The sequence below is a fragment of the Chinchilla lanigera genome, unplaced genomic scaffold (assembly GCF_000276665.1).
Source record: "Chinchilla lanigera isolate Chin_1 unplaced genomic scaffold, ChiLan1.0 scaffold00093, whole genome shotgun sequence".
In the NCBI taxonomy this organism is placed as follows: domain Eukaryota; kingdom Metazoa; phylum Chordata; class Mammalia; order Rodentia; family Chinchillidae; genus Chinchilla; species Chinchilla lanigera.
The window spans coordinates 6,198,765-6,212,620 of NW_004955494.1; positions in this window are offsets into that span (position 1 = coordinate 6,198,765).

Genomic DNA, 13,856 nt, shown 5'->3' on the forward strand with positions numbered 1-13,856 from the left:
TCTTTTGTACGGTATTGTAAGCAGAACACACGGCCTTTACATCACACTGAGCTGCATCCTCAGCACCGTGTGTGTGCATATATATACCTTTATATACATGTGGATACATATGTCTGTTTATTTATTTGAATTTGGAGACAGTGCCTTGGGAAGCTCTTAAGTTACTCATGCTGTGCTTAAATTTTTCATCTTCCTACCACAGCCTTCCAGCCTTCCTCCCCAGACTTCTTTTAGCATAAGCAATTTTCCATTAATTATAAGCTGACAGTTTTTCTGTAGAAACAGGTATATATTTATACACACGTTATCACATACTAATATTATGTATAACATACACTATATATGAATATTGAAAAATATTAAGTATTGCTTGTCTCTGATGCATATTTAGTTTAAAGTTTGTCTAAGGGCATCTGGTATAATTTATATCCTTGTCAAAACTATCCTGGGTTTGTCTCTAGGGTTTTCATTTTCAATCTGATGCAAGCTTCTAATAGCTTAATAAGACATTTATCATTATTATTCCATGTTGTCAATTAATAGTAGGTCAATATCTTTAAATGCATAATAGAGTATTCAAATGGATTTTCTTGTGCTAAATTATTCTCACATTTCTAAAATAAATTTTACTTGTGCATAGTACATTTTTATTGTTTAGAACACTTGCATTTTCCTATTTTTCCTGAGCTTTTGCATCTCTTTTCTGAAATGGTGGTCACATAGTTTTTAGGAGTTATGCTTCCTTGCTCATATTACTAACACGGTGGTTATATAATAAGATGGATAAGAATATGATACGCTATTTATCATTTCCCTGGAAGAATTTAATGGCAAGAGAATTATTTGTTTCTTGACAATTAAATAATTACCTAGCAAGTATCTCAAAAACTTTTTAGTTGGTATTCTATAGAATTTTTAAAATTTCTACCTTACTTCTTCTTTTCAAGTATATCTTTCATCCAACAGCAATAACATTGGATGGATGATATATATATATACTATACTATATATATACTATATATAGTATATATAGTAGTGTTTTCTCTAGTTAATTCACTTGTTGTTGCTGTACCATCAAATAAAAATATGTGGCATACTTTAGGAAAGTATTTGAAAAATATTTATTTGGCAAAAGGTTTGTGCCTAGAATATACAAATAAATCCTATTATTCCAAAATGAGAAGCCAACAAGTAAATAACAAAAAGTAAAATGTTGAGACATTTTGCACCTTGGGACATAATGTTAAGTGAAATAAGTTGAACACACAAGATTAAATATTGCATATTTTCTCTTGTTGGAGAAACCCAAAATGTAAATAAAGAGCAAAATAGAATATAGATAATAGAAAGTAAGGATATAGTGTTTTGTTTTTTTTTTTTTTAAATAGGAAGGAGATCAAGACAAGGAGGGAGGGGGACAGAAGGTAAAGAAAGGGGATGAAAAAGGAACTGAGATGTGCTCTGTACCAAAGGCCCCCAAGAAATGTAGACATTACATAAACATTACGGACTGGTCAAAAGTTTAAAAATAAGAATAGAAATATGTATGACAATACTCAAAATCAATAATCATTAGAACAATCCAAATTACTACTTCAACAGTATATTATTACATACAAGATAGAATAGTTTAAATTCAAAAGATTGGTAATAACAAATGCTGGAGAAAATGCAAGTAGTACATCAACTAGAATTCTAATGTATTAATGTTAGTAATGAGAAACTGCTCAAACATTCTGAAAAATGTTTGCATGTTTCGTTAAGAATACACCCACAAAGCAGTTTCACACCTTATCACTTGCCTAAGAGGAAAGAAAATATAAGTCTACACAAAAATTTTCAAAAGAACCTTCAAAACAGTTTTATTCATAACTAAGAAAGTAAAGCATACAATTTTCCATCAACTAATGCTATACACAAAGGAAAAGTATTTGGTAATAAGAAGAATAAAATAACACAAAGATTAGCTCACATCTTCAGTATTATGCTAAATGACATCTATCACACAAAATTATTTGTCCTATGTTGTGTAAGAAAAGACAAGTCTGTTTGTGATGGTCAGGAAATCAATGGTTGTCAAGCAGCTGGACACAGATGATGAGATCAGTGGTTTGGTCATGGTTATGGCTTATATCTGGATGTCCTCCAAAGCCACTTGTGCTCATAGGTGGGGCTTATGGAGGTGATTGGATCATGGGATTGTACTATTCATTAGTGGGTTAGCCCACCAATTAGCGGATTACTTGATAAATAAGTGTGATATTGGGAGTTGAAGCCTAATGACGGAAGTGGGTCACTGGAGTGTGTCCTGGAAGGGTCTATGTCCTTCCCTCCTCCATGGATTGCTTTCTGCTTCCTGCCTATTCTGCCTCAAACTGTTTCTCCTTTGCCGACCCCTCGGTTATGCCACCCTGCCTTGGAGTCAGCAAAACTACGGACTGAAGCCTCTCTGAACTATGAGCCAAAATAAACCTTTCCCTCTTTAACTGGCAGGTATTGGGTATTGTGTCTCAGTGACAAGAAAGGTAGCTAAGACAATCATGGAGTGCTAAGATGATACTGTTTTGGTTGATGGAATTGTTCTATATTATGACTGCAGTGGAGGCTACATGAATACAAATTTTCGTTATAACTCATTCACTTGTGCATTTAAAACAAATTATATTTACATAAATTTCTTCTGAGCAATGCTGATTTTAAAACTTTAAACCCTCAAAAGACAAATTTTGGTAAAAGGGTTGCTATTAAATATAAGAAATAAAGAGAAACATATTTCCAAAGAGCAGAAAATGATACAGAAAACAGCTGCTGTAAGAATAATAAATATTACCAAAATAAATCCATTCAAAAAAAAAATGTAAAAGGAAAAATCATCTAGGATCACTAGAGATTTAAAATTTTTGAACGGAGTAACTCCCAACATATTTAACATCTTACCAGGCATAGTGGTGCACACCTGTAATCCCAGCACTCGGGAGGCTGAGGCTGGAGGATCATGGTGAGTTCAAGACCAGCCTGGGATATAAAGTGAGCTTAAGACCAGCCTGAAGTGCATAGAGAGACCCTGTCTAAAAAAAAAAAAAAAAAGAAAGAAAAAAGATCAAATTTAAAATATTACCTAAAATTAGTATTTAAAATCTAAAATTTTTACAACTGATTTGTGTAAATATAATGTATTCATATTATTTTAGTGATCAATTGTGTAAATTAAATTGGCATTCAACACATCTCTATTTCTTCACTCTCCATCCACACTGGTCACTACACCTCCAAATTTTCAAAAAAAATCTCTTGTATCAATGTATTTGACACACAAGCATTTCCAGATTTTAATAGAAAAAATCTTTATAAAATCATATTTTATGAAATACAATACATGCAGTAGCTTATCAAGTCTATTATGAAGTTACTACAAACTTCATAAAAACTAGGAAATGATTGCATAAGAAGTAATTAGCAATCATTTTCCCTTATGAATGCAGACATATACTCCTAATAACTGTCTGTTTGATTCATCTTTATTATTGAGTATAGTTATAGATCTAACTCTCATGTGTAGTGTACTTCTGCAAAAGTGTAATCCAATTGAATTATCAATTCTCTTGTTGATGGATTGTTTCAAATTTTAAGATGTAACTATTGCTCCTTTGTAAGCAGTATGTACACACCTTGCATGAAGGTATAGGGTGTTCATGTAGGAGTGGGCTAATAGGACACAATCTTGTGCATACAAGGAGGCTTAGTAGATACTCAAAGTCCTCAGAGTAGTCACATCACCTATCTACAGACAATGAGAGTTAGTACCTTGATATGCAGTATATTTAAAGAGTTAGTAAACTGGCGTTCAACACACCTAGTCTCCATTTTCTTGAGTCAAGAGAGTCAATTCGTGAAAAATAACATGAGTATACACTGCAATAACCAACACTATTATTGTTAGCATTTACATTTCAGTCATCCCAGAAGGTGTATGAATCCATCAAACTGGGATTTTCATTCAAATGTCTTATATCTAGGACATATGTCCCCTGGCGCTTTGATATTCTCTTCAGGAAAATGTCCATTTAGATGTTTATTTTCCATTATTTTTCTTTTTTTTCTATTTCTAAGAGTTTTTACTTGAACTGTGCATGTACTACTGTTTGGTAAGAATTACAAATATCTCTTCCCACATTCTAGTTTTCCATTTCACACTTTGATCAGAAAAGTTAATGTTAATGTGACACATTTTGTCAAAACTTTTCTCTAGGATTAGTGCAAATGTCTGCTTTAAGGAAAACGCCCTACTCAAATGTCACAAAAACATTAACTTTGACCTTTCTGGACAGTTTTGTATGTATTAATTTTTATTAACATGTAATAATTGTACATATTTATGTGGTACAGGATAACATTTTAAAACATGTACAGCACATACTGAAAGCTTTGTATTTTACCCTTCACAAATCAATGAGGATTACACAAAAAATTTTCTTTGTGCATGACATAAAGTAAGGATAAAGATTCTTTTTCATGGATATGTAGTTAATCAAGCAATATTGGAAAAATTATTCACCCATTGGAATTCAGTGTTACCTTTGTCAAAAACCAGATGACAATACTTGTGTGGGTATGTTTGTGTACCTGGCTTATTTATCAATTACTTTTTAATACTAACATTCCGGTATAGCCGTGAATAAACTGACCCAATACTTAATGGCTGAAAACAACCATTATTGCTCAGAATTGTTTGGGTTGACTGCACTTAGTGGGATGATTATCACCTAGAACTTTGCAAAGATGCCAGCTATGTGATTATCACCTGGTCTTTTCCCTGGTAGCTAAAACTGAAGTCAACTCAAGGCTTAATGAAGCTGAGTGTCAAAATAATTCTTTTAATTATTCATTTAGTTTCTGAGCTGGAGTGGCTGGAGTAATCGAGTCTGAATAGGTCTCTGTCTCTCTATATTTCTGTTTCTATATCTCTGTCTCTGACCCTGTGATGTAACCTCTGTGTATGCCTAATGTGAACTTTGACACAGAAGTCAATGTTCAGGCAGTTTTATACCTTATGTGATGGCCTAGTTTACCCTAGAAAAAGTGGCAATGAGAAACATGTTCAACATGTCCAAACAAAGAGAAAACCTTCCCATGACCACATTTTGTAGATCTAATAATGCTGCTTCTATCATATTGTCCTCATGAAGAAAGTCATTAATGGTATTTCAAGTGCAAAGAATTGGGAGGAATGGATTATACTTCTCCATGGGGAATGAAATGTGTGAATAGAAAATGAAGATATTGATGACAATCATCTTTGAGATACATACTGCTGATTCGTCTTTCATTCTAACTGCATCTTTCTACTGTGCAGAATATAGTAGCTCACTGTAAGGCTCAAGAATCTCATACTACTATAGAATCAGCTCAAATTCTCAGGTCTCATCATGGAAATCAGGCCCAGGTACATAGGAGGTTCTTTCTTGAAGTTGATTGCATATAGCCCTTCAAGAACATCTCCTCTGAATCCAAAGCATAGAAGAAAGTCCCTACCTCACTCACAACATATGATAGTGACATAGTCATAAAATAATTTCAAAGAAAGTCTCATTTAAAAGACAAGGGACTGGTGCATGCCTGTAATACCAGCACTTGGGAGACTGAGGAAGGAGGATTGTTGCAAGTTTGAGACCAGCCTGGGCTACAAAGTGAGCTCAGGACTGGCCTGAACTTCATAGCAAAACCCTGTCTTAAAAAAAGACAAAGGACAAAGTCACATGGTAAGCCTTGATCTGTAGCAATTCTGAAATCATGAAGAATAATAATTCTGTACAATAGTTTTTGACACTATGCTCTGGGCTCTAGATTCTGCCCTTGATTAATTGCACCTTTTCTTTGAGAGATGGCCATCTTGGCCTTATCCCTGCCTTTTGGACTTTATAAGTCTTACATAAGTGTCTCCCAGGTATTCCCATAAAATTCTTAGAAGGGATTGATATTAGCAAAGACCTGGATGATAAATGCATTTATGTCAGTTCTATACTATGACCTTTTTTTTTTTTCTGTGTCTCATGTGCACCTGTAAAGAATGTTCATTAGATTGTCTCATAAATGTCAATCAGATGAAGTGAGCTGATAGTGTTGATGTCTTGGTTACTTTTCTCTCGTTGCTGGGACAAAATACCTGACACCCAAAATTAAGGAAGGAAAGGTTTATTTCACTTACAGTTTGTGGAGGTTTCAGTCCATACTTGGCAGCTTACAAGGCAGACTGGCACAAGGCAGAGAGCTACAGCTCACCGTGGCAGAACACAGCAAAAGCAACAAACACTAAAAGGGAGGAATGGCCCCAAGCAGCCTCTTCCTGTCCCTTACATATGCAAACTATCCACCCCAGGGCGGGTGTAGCTCTCACACCCATAATCATTCAAACTTTAAAAGCCTGCCCCATGACTGCATGAGGCTTTGGGGGGACACCCAGACACAAACTATAACAGTTGGTCAAAACATCCACAGGTTTATTAACTTTCTTCCTACTTGTTCTATCAATTGCTGAGATAGGAGGTGGAAGCCTCAAACTGCAAAAATGAATTCACCTATTTTCACTGCAGAGCTATCAGATTATGCTTCATGTATTTCAGAGCCTTGGTGTTGATGAAGACATACTTAGGATGCTTATGCCTTTTAGAGAATGAGTTTAACATTATGTGGTGTTCCTTTATGCCATAACCTGACCATATTTTTAAATATACCATGACTGCAAATTTACACATTCCCCTCCAGGAATGGGGTTTGAACTAAGGGCCTTGAATCATCCCACTGAGTTCACCCCCAGACCTTTTTTTGTAACTCAACACAGAATCTTGCTAAATCACTAAGTTGCCTGGGCTAGGCTTAAAACTGTGATCTTCCTACTTTCGTCTCTCAGAATATTGGAATTACAAACACATATCACCATGTCTGGCTAACTTCAGCTTAGCGTTTGTGTGGTACATGTTTCTCTGCTCTTTTCTTGTTAACACAAATAGTTTATGTTTAACCTGTGTTTCTAGTAAACAGCATGAACTGTGACTTGCTTTTTATTTAATCAGACAAATTTTGCTTTTCAATGTCTGTGCTTGGACTATTCATATCAAAAGTGATTACTGATGCAGTTGAGTTAAAATGTATCATTTTCCAGCTATTTCCTACTAATTATTCCCCTTGCTCTCTTTTACTTTTCCCACTTTTTATGACTTCTTTGTGTTTCTGAGCACTTTAAGATGATTTCTTTTATTTAATCCATTCATTCATGCTAGCCACCTTTTATTACTTAGCAACTTCAGTGATTGTGTTAGATTTTAAAGGACAATTATTGGACTAATTGGAGTCGATTTTCAAATCATATTATAACGAGAACAGCATCATGGTTTACTCCAAATTACTCCCTCCTGTTTCTTGCTTTCTTGTTGTCAAACATCTGTAGAGAATGTGTTTTTTCTTTTTAATTTAGAAAACTTTAAGATTTTGTTCTTTGCTCTAGGGTTCAGCTTTGAACATAATCTGTTCAGCTCTCAGTTCTTTAGTTTTTATCCTGGTTGGTTTTCAATGGTTTCTTACATCTCTGGTTTCAAGTCAGTCACGTCTATTGCAGGAAATGCTCAGCCATTATTTCTTCAAGTATTTCTTATTCAAATTCAACTTTTCTTTCTTCTGAAATTGCTCATATTTCAAAAACTCATTTACATTTAAGACTGATATAACAGCTCTTAGATGTCTCTTTCTCTCATACTTACACACACACACACACACACACACACACATGCATGCACACCCTTTAGTTTGGGCAATTTCTATTAACCCATCTATCTTAATTACTTTTCTCTTTGCTGACACAAAATACCTTAAAACCAAAATTAAAAGGGTAAGGTTTACCTAGCTCACAGTTTGTATGGGCTGCAGCCCATAATTGGCTGGCTCCAAAGCAGAGTAGCAAGGCAGAAGGGCATCACAGAGGAAAACCAGTCCATGGTGGGCAGAAGTAGCAAAGCAAGCAAGGGACAAGACAAGCCTCTTTCTGTCTCATATTTGTATTCAGGCTACCAGGATTAGGGTAGTACCAAACTAATCAACGTACTGATTTAATAATCTCTCACTCTTAATCCTAGCATTGCACCACAGATCAATCACATACTCTAGATTCAGCCACCTCTGGAAAAGCCCCACCTATAACTGCATGAGGCTCTCAGGAGACAGCCAGACACAAGCTGTAACACCATGTTCAGTTTTACTGATACTTTCTCAGCTTTATTGAGTTTACTTAGGAACCTATTTCAAGCATCCATCATCTGAGTTACTCTGTTCTTGAAATCTAATATTTTTCATTTGATACTTTTTTCAATTTCTAGCTTTTATTAGTACATGCTTGCAGTACATAATGATTACGCATCTTGTGGGGCATCAGTACATGTATATAACATATCTCAATTCTTTTCTCATCTGCTTTTCCTCCTCTTCTTCCCACCATTTCTTTATCTCATGCCATTTGAGCAAGATTTATCTCCTTACTTCTTATTACCTATGTTTTACCTTGCTCTTCATTTATCTTTTGGGTTTCTCATATTTAAGTCTATATGTCTGATATAGTTCACTTATATTATGGCATCAAGATACATCTATTTTTTTACAAATGACTCAAATTGATCCTTTGTTATGGTGGGGTAGGAGCCCACTGTCCAGAAATACTACATTGTATTTATACATTGATCTGCTGTTGGGCATACCAACCACTTCAAAGATTTAGCTGTTATGAACTGTGCTGCCATAAATATCAGCGTACATGTAATATCATGTCTAACACTTGAAGTAAGATAATTAGAAGAAAAATAGCTGAGAAAAAATAGGATTTCTAGTTTCATTTTTTTTTAGTAATCTCCATACTAGTTTGCATTCCCACCAACAATGCAGAAGGGTTTCTTTTTCCCCATAGTCTCACCACAATTGTTATTATTTGATTTCTCAATGATAGCCATTTTTACTGGAATAAGATGAAATCTCCATGTTGTTTTAATTTGTATTTCTCTAATGGCCAGGAACGTTGAACATTCTTTTTTCATGTATCCATTGGCCCTTTCTACTTCTTCTGAGAAGTGTTTATTCTTTTTAATTTCCCAGTTTTTGATTGGGTCTTTTATTTTGAGGGGGAGTTGTCTACTCATTTTGAGTTCTTTATGTAGTCTAGAAATTATTCTTCTGCCTGAGAAATAGCTGGAAATTCTGTTTACTCACTCTTTAGGTTGACTCTTCACTCTGTTGGTTATTTCATTTGTTGTGCAGAAACCTTTTCAATTTGATGTGATCCAATTTGTTGACTCTTTGCAGTATTTCTTGCGTCATTGTGTTTCTCTGCGAAAGTCCTTGCATATGCCTATGTCTTTAAGAGTTACCTATTTTATCTTCCACAGATTAAGTGTTTCTCTTTTAATATTTAGATCTTTGATCTTGATTTCTGTTCTGCTTAAATCACCTGCATGTTTTCTAGATGTATCACTAAATCATTTAACGTATTAATTATAATTGTTAAAAGTCCCTGGTCTGATATCTCCTTGTCTATATCATTATATAACTCTTCATTGGATGATTACTTTCTCCTTCTAACATTATTCTTATTGACTTCTTGTATACTTCTTTCTTTGCTTTTTAGTTGAAACCCTAATCCAGTGGTACCTGTATTCTTTCCTTGATTCTGGTCACGAAACAAGTTGAACAAGAACTGAATCAAATTGAACAGATCAGCTCAGTGTTGGCCTTATGGGGAAACTTGATTCGGTTCTCATCCAGTTTGGTTTGCAACCCAAACCAAGGAGAAAATTGAGCTTATGAGCTAAGGTAATGCTATACACTAGCCCGGGCGACATGTGAGTTCAAAGCCAGCCTGAGCTACATAGTGAGACTCTGTCTCATAAAAAGACTAATCTTGAATTACAGTTTGTCTAGATCTTTTTTCTCATTGGAAGGATAGGAACAGAGCTCTTAAGAACTCTGTCTCTAAGCTAAAAGTAGAAACCTCCACAGGACTCCAAACTCTGCTTCACTGGTATCTCTGGTGTTGGACAGAGACAGGAGTGCCAGCACTAAGTTTATTCTAGGAGGTAAATGCCTGAAGCACGTTGGAGGAAACGCAAATATCCATGGATTAAAAAAAAAAAACAAAACTATAATGAGTCTGTATTTGGGACCACTATGTATGACTGAAATAAATAAAATATACTTACATGCATACTAAAGGGATAGATCTCAGAAGCTCATCTTCAAGTGTGAACGGTATGATACAGAAAGGCACTAAAGTCAGAAACATTTGCATTATGCATTAGAACAAATGTAACTATAAAGCAACACAAGATACCTGTGTTATTGTGTTCTCATCTAGGTACTGATCAAGTACTGAGAAGAGTAGGGAGCGAACAGTTAAATGGAACTTATTCATAAAATTTATCAAAATTAAAATTAAATTAATTTCCAGGTGACAGACTACCCAGGAAGAGGCATCAACTTGCCCTCCATCTAGATCCGTCTCATGTGCAGAGGACGCCGATACTGTCCTTAACCATTTTTTGGTTTTTCTCAGAAACATCCATAAACTCCAATCTTTCTTGGTCTCTATTTAGCCGAAAGCCACTGATTCTCATTTCTGACTACTATACCCACCAGGTAACCAACCTAACTCACCACGTTAAAACCCACGTCTTGACTTGTGCTAGTTCTTCTGACTGAATCAAAGTGTTACCTACTTCTGACAAGTGATTGCTTTCTTATCATTCATATTATCTTTCTAGTGCTTGATCTTTTAAAATTCTTCTCTTTTTTCCTAGTCATTACACTTATTTCCTTTAAAACATTAGTGATTTGTTTATAATATATCTCTTCCTTTCCTTTATTTGACAATGAATTTCTTATTTTTTTCTAGTGTGAGGCCTCATATTGAATAATACATTACTGAAAAGTAGCCCATTGGATGCCCTTTCTTCCTGCACTTTAATTTGCTTAGGGCCCCAGTGAAATTCCTAATGATGGTCCTTTCAAGTCTTGGCATTTGGCATTGAATATTGGGAAGAAAATATTTTAAAAGGTGGTACACATATTCTCATAGTGTTAGGCAACTTAGCAACTTAGACCCTCTGTTTCTAAAATTTAAAATATATATATATATTAAAAAGGGTTGGTAACATAGCTCAGTGAGATGGTTCCATGTTCACTTCTTAGTACCAAAAACAAAAGCAAAATACTCTAACTGGAACTGCAATTTGTCATGCTGTTAATCTGGACCAACTTTTTAATTTACATAGTGGTGGAGTTGAGAACTTCTACTTTTCATTGAAAAATGTTTTACAAAGGGAAATATAATCATAATAGCTTGAATTGTGTCGAGCAGCTTTTTCACTTTAGTTTGAGAACATTTAATTTACTATATTTCATCCTCATTTATGTATATGATAATATCAGTTTAGTATGGAGTGTAAAAATAATACATATGATGCAGTATTGGAACTTTTCTCTTCATTTCTGTTTAATATCAAAAAACACAATAGGAGGCAGTTTCAGCTCCCTCCTCCACACTCACATTTTCCAAGCTGACAGTTTAGGCTAGGGGCCAAGCTGTGCTGTAAATTCAAGCTGACTTGTGAGCCTTTCTACCATGGCAATGCTCTTTCCATCCAATTTGCAGAAACATTCATGCCTAGGGCTCTGAGCATGCAAAACCTAATTTGGTATGGATGTGACAAGAATCTTGAACTTTTGCTTGGATGGTAAGAAATAAAACCTGCAATAGGAGCAAAGGGAGGAAAAGAGTAAAGCAATATTTACTGACCTTCCCTACCTATACTAGCACTATATAGTTCAGGTTACCACTCCAGCCCTATAGAGCACCATGGGTCTAGCAGGAGTTGTATCCCTTGACTTCTCTGGCTCTTGTGGGAGGCTGGCCTCTTTGTAACTCTAACTTTCTTTGGATTTAAGTGCAATAACTTGTTATCCTTGACCCTGTATGTTTCATGGTAACTATGGTTGCCTGCTTTTGCTCCATTCTGGGTATCTCAACGTTATTCATTCATGTCCCAGTCCTGGCCACATCTTTAAAAATAATCCCTTTCTTCTCAATGTATCTCTTTTAAAATAAGACCCAGTTAATTCTGTTATTTGAGGGTTTGGAAGATGTGGACTTTATAATTTTATGAACAAAAGATGTGTTTTTTAAACATTTATGCATCCATCATTTCATTTTTAGTTAGCATTCTTCTACCTCAGATGATTTATAACCCTTCTGTATCAATCTTTTTTATTTCTCATATTTTTTTCTTGTGTGCAGTGAACAGAAATGCACATAGACCTTGAGGGACAGAAATATCCTGTGTATGAAGAGAAGATTCATAGTTTATAAATAATGACTACACATTAGTTAATTTTAAGATTTAATTTTTCTTTGGAATGGAAAATATATTGAGAAACATTGTTCCTCTTCAGAGTCTAGTTTATGATCACACCTACACCTGTGTGCACACAACCTGAGTCACCCTTTAGAAGACAATCCGAAGACTTCCTAAGTCACCTTCTACACCGAAGATCACTCTCACTTAACAAAAGCACCATTTATCTAATCAGTACTTTTCACCATTTTTTCCACACTCTTTTCATGAGACAGAACCAGACCTCATAGGAGGTTACCAGTTTCCTTCTCACCTGTAAATCTACTCAAGTTTCCTTCCAGCTCTCTGCTCTACAGAGAAAGGCAGTGTAAATTTTGCACCAGCACCATGACAACAGTGAACTATACACCCATCCCCTACTCTTATGGTTAAAAAATAAGGGCAGTGAAAAAGAAATGGAAATCTATTTGAATCACAGGCTTTCAGAGTAGCCTGACTCTTTCAACAAAGCTCTGTGCTTTATATGAAGTGTGACCATAGTTGAATATTCTGAGCCAAAAGAGAAAAGTAAATGTTTGCTATCTAACTGGAGAGTTGAAGCCAACAGAAAAACAGAGATGAAGAAGTTAGGAAGCTGTGATTTCTTTTGATGTGCAAAAACAATAAGATCTGATCCCAGTTATTGATTCTTTGAAGTATTTCCTGTGTAGTTAGGTTTTTGTTCATGAACTCTTTACCTACCCCCATGTCTTCAAGACTTCCACCTGCTTTCTCTTTCATTAGATCTAGTGTTTCTGTTTAATATTTAGATCATTAAGTAGTTGTGACTTTATTTTGGTGCATGATGATAGGCTTGGGTCTAGTTTTAGTCTTTGGCATGTGGAAAGTCAGTTTTTCCAGCACCACTTATTAAAGAGGCTGTCTTCATTGATCTGAAAGCAATGTGCAGTATAAGAACCGTTGTTGAACTCCTATAATTTTGTATAGTGAAGCTCTGCATAATTTTCAATTTTTTATGATTTTTTTTGCTTGTTACTCTCTTTGATTGTTTGAGCAATCTTTCATTCTTTGTACAGAAACTTTGTTGAAGATAACAGTATGTAATATAGCAACCATTGTAAATTTGTATTGTTTTGTTTTGAGGTCATGTATCATTTTTGTTGTTTTTGTGTTGTTTTGATTTTGTCTTCATTGCTATTTTGTCAGCTTTTTTTTTTTAATGTTTAAAATTAAAAAAAGCCATGGATGAAGGCAATGCTATGGAGACCAGTTCAATAATTCTATGCATATCTACATTCAAATAATTCAAGGTTATTGAGTCAGGCATATGTTTCAGATTTATTGTTGTTGAGTGTCAGAATTTTGTCTGAGAGAAGAAATCAACATAATCTTTCTCAAAGTTACTAATTCTCCAAAACAAACTCTGGTCACTGGATGCTTTCTGTTTTGAAGCTCTTAGCTCCCTTTGAATCA